A 5,702-nucleotide genomic window follows, 5' to 3' on the forward strand; every position below is an offset into this window, starting at 1 on the left:
ATTCCTGGGGCTCCTCTGGCCCCTCTCCAGCAGCTCCATGTGTGTCCTGTGCTGAGGACCCAGACCTGGACCAGCACTGCAGGGGGGTCTCACCAGAATGGGGCAGAGGGGCAGGATCCCCCCAAACCTGCTGCCCACGGGGCTGGGGATGCAGCCCAGGGGATGATCGACCTGCTGGGCTGTGAGCACACACGGTCACGGTCGATCTCTCATCCCCCAGTGTCCCCAAGTCCTTCTCCTCAGGGCTGCTCTCCACCCCTGCATCCCCAGCCTGGATCGACACCGGGGGCTGCCCATTCGGATAACGCTCGGTCTGCAGAATCCCGGGCTCCTTCCAGCCCGCCGGAACAGCCACGGGAGGGCACGGGCTCCCGGGACAGGGACGAGGCGCCCAACGTGTCACCCCCGGTGCCACCGATGCCGGGACGGGGACAAGGGGAGGCCCAGGGGAACGTGGGGAGACACGCCCTAACGCAAGGACACGCAAAGCTGCGAATTGGGCTCATTTCTGCCAAAAAAAGGCGCTGACGGCCCCTTTCTGGCCGCCCCGCGGAACCGCGCACGACGGGCCCGATCCCGCCCCGGGACACGCTCCCACAACAGGCGTGAATGGAGCCAGCGGGACCGCCCCCCGCCAGAATGACGGGCAGCTCGACCAATCGCAGCGCGGGATGCCGCTCCGCGGCCAATCAGCGAGCCCGCGGGGCGGGGCGCCGCTCACTTCCCGGCCGCTGCCCTCCTCAATGGGTCCGGCCGCCGCCGCGCCGGGCGGCCCGGCCGCCGCTCACCCCCGGTTGGAGCCGCGCTCCGCCTCGTTCTCGCAGTCGCTGCAGTGCTCGTGGTCGTTCTCCTCCGCCGACGGCCGCGGAGGCCTCGCCCGTAGCCGCCTCGCTCCTCACTGTCGTCCGCCATCTTGAAACAGGGCATGGGCGCCTGCCGCACCCCCGCAACAAGGCGCGCCGCGATTGGGCGCCGGGCCGCGGGGCATGCCGGGACCGGTAGTCTGCCCGGGCATGCGGGGGCCGGCCGGCGCTGCGACCGGGACTACAGTTCCCGTCGGCCTTTGGGGGCGTCCCGGGGCGGGGCTGCGGGGGCGGGAGCGCTCTCACACCGGAGCAGCCGCGCGGGGCCGCCCGCCGCGGCGGCGAACTGCGGCCCGTCCTTCCGCCTCCCGTCCCCCGCTGAGGCCGCGGTGTCTGCGCTCCCACCCGCTTCCTGCCCGAGAGGGCGGATCGACCCCAATGAGCGCAGCGCCGATTGGTTGGGACAGGGACCCCACTTCCTACCAGCCAATAGGCGCGCGGGACACTGCGCTGCACGTGAAGCCGGGCGGAGGGTGAGTGGGTGAGGGCGCCCTGAGGGGTCCCGCTCCGGCCCTCGCACCCGGGGCGGTTCATGGCGGCGGCGGCTTTTTCCGCCCCCACGTAACGAGTATTTCATGATTTTGCCTTTTAATTGAGCGTCCTCAGCCAAACCCCCGGTGTGTCAGCGCTCCGGGCCCGCTCAGGAGCGGGAGGAGCTCGGGGACACTGTGGGCGCCGTCCTGGCCCCGCGTGGCTCCGGTTCCTCGCGGCCCCGCTCCGCAGCTCGAACCACGCGCGGGGTTTTCCCGCCGGAGCCGCCTCTGGCTCCTGTTCGGGTTCCCGGCGCGGGGCAAACACACCAGAAAACGGTGCGTTTGGGGAAAACTCTTCCTTGGCTCCTCGTTCCATCTGTCACACCCGTGTTTGCTCCACATGGGCAGGGTTTGTGTGTTTTTAAACCACGCGAGCGGAGCCTCCCCCCGCGAGGCGCCACCGAGGGGCTGGTTCTCCCGTGGGGGTGGCAGAGGGCGGATGAACCTGCGGGAGCGCGGGTTGAACCTGCTGCCATAAACCCGCGGCCGCTGCATCGCCCCGAGCCCGTGACGGGAAGCGGCAGCGCAGCCGGGGTTTGGTCTCCTCCCCAAAGCTCCGCTGGTCATTGCCGGCGCCGCTCCGGTTCCCTTCGAGTTCCCCTCGTTTTGCTGGAGTCACCCCGTCTGTTCGCCGGGCGCCGAGGAAGGAGAAGCGCCCGTGGTGCGGCCGCGGGCTGGCGGCGGCTCCGGCGGCTGCGGGAGAAGCGGCGTTGAGACGCTGCCGGTGCCGGGGCTGCTGCGCCGCCTCCTGCTCCTCCCGCTGCTGAACCGCAGCTGCCACGGGACTGAGAGCTGCTGACAAACTGCGGTTATTGGAGAGGAGGTCGTAGCGTGGAGGGTGATGGTCTCTTCTCAGCCCTGTCCCTGCTCCATGTCTTGAGAACCTCATGTCCATCTGTCCAACCCTCCAGGGATGGTGACTCCAGCACTGCCCTGGGCAGCCTGTTCCAATGCCCCACAGCCCTTTGGGGAAGAAATTGTTCCCCACATCCAACCTCAACCTCCCCTGGCGCAACTTGAGGCCGTTTCCTCTGCTCCTGGCGCTTGTTCCTGGGGAGCAGAGCCCGACCCCCCAGGCTCCAAGCTCCTTTCAGGCAGTTCAGAGATCAGAAGGTCTCCCCTCAGCTCCTGTTCTCCAGCTGAACCCCCAGGTCCCTCAGCCGCTCCCATCACACTTGTGCTCCAGCCCCTCACCAGCTCCGTTCCCTTCTCTCCACTCGCTCCAGCACCTCAAGGGTTTTCCTGGTGTGAGGGGCCCAGAACTGCCCCAGCATTGGCAGTTTGGCCTCCCCAGGTCCCAGCACAGGGACGGTCGCTGCCCTGGGCCTGCTGGCCACCCCAGTGCTGGTACCAGCCAGGATCCTGTGGCCTCTTGGCCACCTGGGCCCACGCTGGTTCATGTTCAGCCGCTCTCACCAACACCCCCAGGCACCTTCCAGCTGTTCCTCCCGAGCCTGCAGCGTTCATGGGGTTGTTGTGACCCACATGCAGGACCCTGCAACTTGAGGCCGTTTCCTCTCAATGAAAGAGTAGGTTTCTGTCTAGTTATTTCTTAAGAAAGGTCAGTCCTTCCGAACTTTCTCACCCTAACTGCACAACGTGCAAAGCCCAGCACGTCCCATTCGCTGCAAACATCCACTGAGCGACTGTGCGCGTCTCAATAATCTTAGAAAGTCACCTTGTAGCTGGTGAGTTATGCACCCGGCATCAAGAATACTTGAATTACTAATTACAGGGATGGTATAATTGTTACACGATTGGAGCTACACTACGGGTAGAAACACTGAATGCTCACGTTAAACCTCGAAGCTTTGCGTCCAAATGGAAACCTGCTCTGCAGAGATGATCTAATTCATACTTGCAATACCTGGGATGAAATAAGTCGCGTTCTCCTCACTTCAGAGCAGAGGTGGAGCTGTCAGCCCAGCGCTGGGGTGGGGACACGTCTGGGCACACAGTTCGGTCACACTGTCCTCAGGCAGCGGCGCGGGGCTGGCAGACGTGACCCTGGGAGACGTGTCCTCTCCAAGCGGCAGCTGGAGGCCACGCCAGACACCCCGAACGTCTCGGACAGTGCCGGCATCTGCATGGGCAACGGAACCACGTCTGGGGTGATGGAACCATGTCTGGGGTGATTGAACCATGTCTGGGGTCATGGAACCACGTCTGGGGTCACGGAACCATGTCTGGGGTGATTGAACCACGTCTGGGGTCACAGAACCACGTCTGGGGTGATGGAACCATGTCTGGGGTGATTGAACCACGTCTGGGGTCATGGAACCACGTCTGGGGTGATGGAACCATGTCTGGAGTCATGGAATCATATCTGGGGTCACAGAACCATGTCTGGGGTCATGGAACCACGTCTGGGGTCATGAAACCACATCTGGGGTCACGGAACTGTGTCTGGGGTGATGGAACCATGTCTGGAGTCAAGGAACCACATCTGGGGTCATGGAACCATGTTTGGGGTCATGGAACCATGTCTGGAGTCAAGGAACCACGCCTGGGGTCATGGAACCATGTCTGGGGTCATGGAACCATGTCTGGAGTCACAGAACCATGTCTGGGGTCATGGAACCATGTCTGGAGTCACAGAACCATGTCTGGGGGTCACAGAACCATGTCTGGGGTCATGGAACCATGTCTGGAGTCAAGGAACCACATCTGGGGTCATGGAACCATGTCTGGGGTGATACCACGTCTGGGGTGATAGAACCACATCTGGGGTAACAGAACCACATCTGGGGTGACAGAACAACCCCCTGGGGTGACGGAACTGAAGAGAAGCTGCCAAATTAACGTATACTGTGTTGAAGTTGCAAAGGACGTACCCATCGTTAACCAACAGACATGGTAAATGCTTCCTGCCTGCCTGCCAAACGAAGGGATGTTTTCCAAGCCTTAGATTCTCTTGCATGACGAGCTAGAGACACGAGATGAAGGGATATATTGTTTAGAAGCAGAGCACTTGGCTTATGTGTAACTAGAAATTAATAGGTGCATTTGAAGTAAGAAACTAATCAATTACTTATGTAAGTGAGCACTAATTGCACTTGTGCGAAGAGCTGTCAACGTGGAGAAGTCAATGAGCACACCTCAGAGACCCCCAGAAACCCCCGAAAGAGCCTGTGGTACCGGTCAAAGGACGTGAGATGGCAGCAAAGACTATGAAATAACTCTCTCCATCTGATGTTTATGTAATCATTGCCTGGTACAGGTGTGTTGCGTGGTAAAGATTCCCCAAAATTGTAATGAATATGCAATAATTGTGTGGATAGAAGCAACGCAAGAGCATCCAGGTGCTGGAGCACTTAGAATGGATGATCCCTAGAGCTCCCCAGCGCTGTCAAATAAAGGATGAGCTTAACAGTAGAACTGACTCTGCTGTTCTTTCTCTGTTTCAGAACCATGTCTGGGGTGACAGAACCACATCTGGGGTGATGGAGCCATGTCTGGGGTGACAGAACCACATCTGGGGTGACAATCCCAGCTGTGACCTCAGCAACTCCCGGCCTGTTCCCGAGCACCAGACCCACCGCAGCCGCCCCATGACGGCTTCTCCGAGACGATTTCCCAAGGAATGCGGCGCCGGTGCCGGCGCTGCAGCCGTGCCCTCTTTTTCGGTCAGGGGTAAACGCCTGAAGCGTTTCAGGATTTCTTGCTGCAAATTCGGCGTTAAATTAAAGCTCCTGCACTTTGAAACACTGAAGCACGTGCTCAGCTGGATGCCGGTAGCACCACGCTGGCTCGTAACACAAGGTTCAGTGTCCTGGGGTGGTGGAGGGGACAATAGGAGCGGAGGGGACAGCGGGAGCAGAAGGGACAGCAGGAGCGGAGGGGACAGCAGGAGCGGAGGGGACAGAGTAGTAGAGGGGACAGTGGGAGTGGAGGGGACAGTGGGAGCAGAAGGGACAACGGGAGCGGAGGGGACAGGGGAGTAGATGGGAGAGCGGGAGCGGAGGGGACAGCAGGAACAGAGGGGACAACAGGAGCAGAGGGGACAGGGGAGCCAAGGGGACAGCAGGAGCGGAGGGGACAGCGGGAGCGGAGGGGACAACAGGAGCAGAGGGGACAGTGGGGGGACAGGGGAGCCAAGGGGACAGGGGAGCAGAAGGGACAGCGGGAGCGGAGGGGACAGGGGAGTAGAGGGGACAGCGGGAGCGGAGGGGACAACAGGAGCAGAGGGGACACTGGGAGCAGAGGGGACAACAGGAGCAGAGGGGACAACAGGAGCAGAGGGGACAACAGGAGGAGAGGGGATAGGGGAGCCGAGGGGACAGCTGGAGCAGAGGGGACAGCGGGA

The 5,702-nt window shown here is 61.7% G+C and overlaps 1 long non-coding RNA gene across 1 annotated transcript; it reads left to right on the forward strand.

Annotated features, from left to right (window-relative positions):
• Window positions 1–794: 794 nt before the first annotated feature.
• LOC309448838 lies at window positions 795–5,108 on the forward strand. Its single transcript, XR_014185860.1, has 2 exons — window positions 795–1,336; window positions 4,804–5,108. It is a non-coding gene; the product is annotated as an uncharacterized lncRNA (long non-coding RNA).
• The last annotated feature ends 594 nt before the right edge of the window (window positions 5,109–5,702 follow it).

This window comes from Streptopelia decaocto (genome assembly GCF_964273445.1).
Source record: "Streptopelia decaocto genome assembly, chromosome: 22".
In the NCBI taxonomy this organism is placed as follows: Eukaryota; Metazoa; Chordata; class Aves; order Columbiformes; family Columbidae; genus Streptopelia; species Streptopelia decaocto.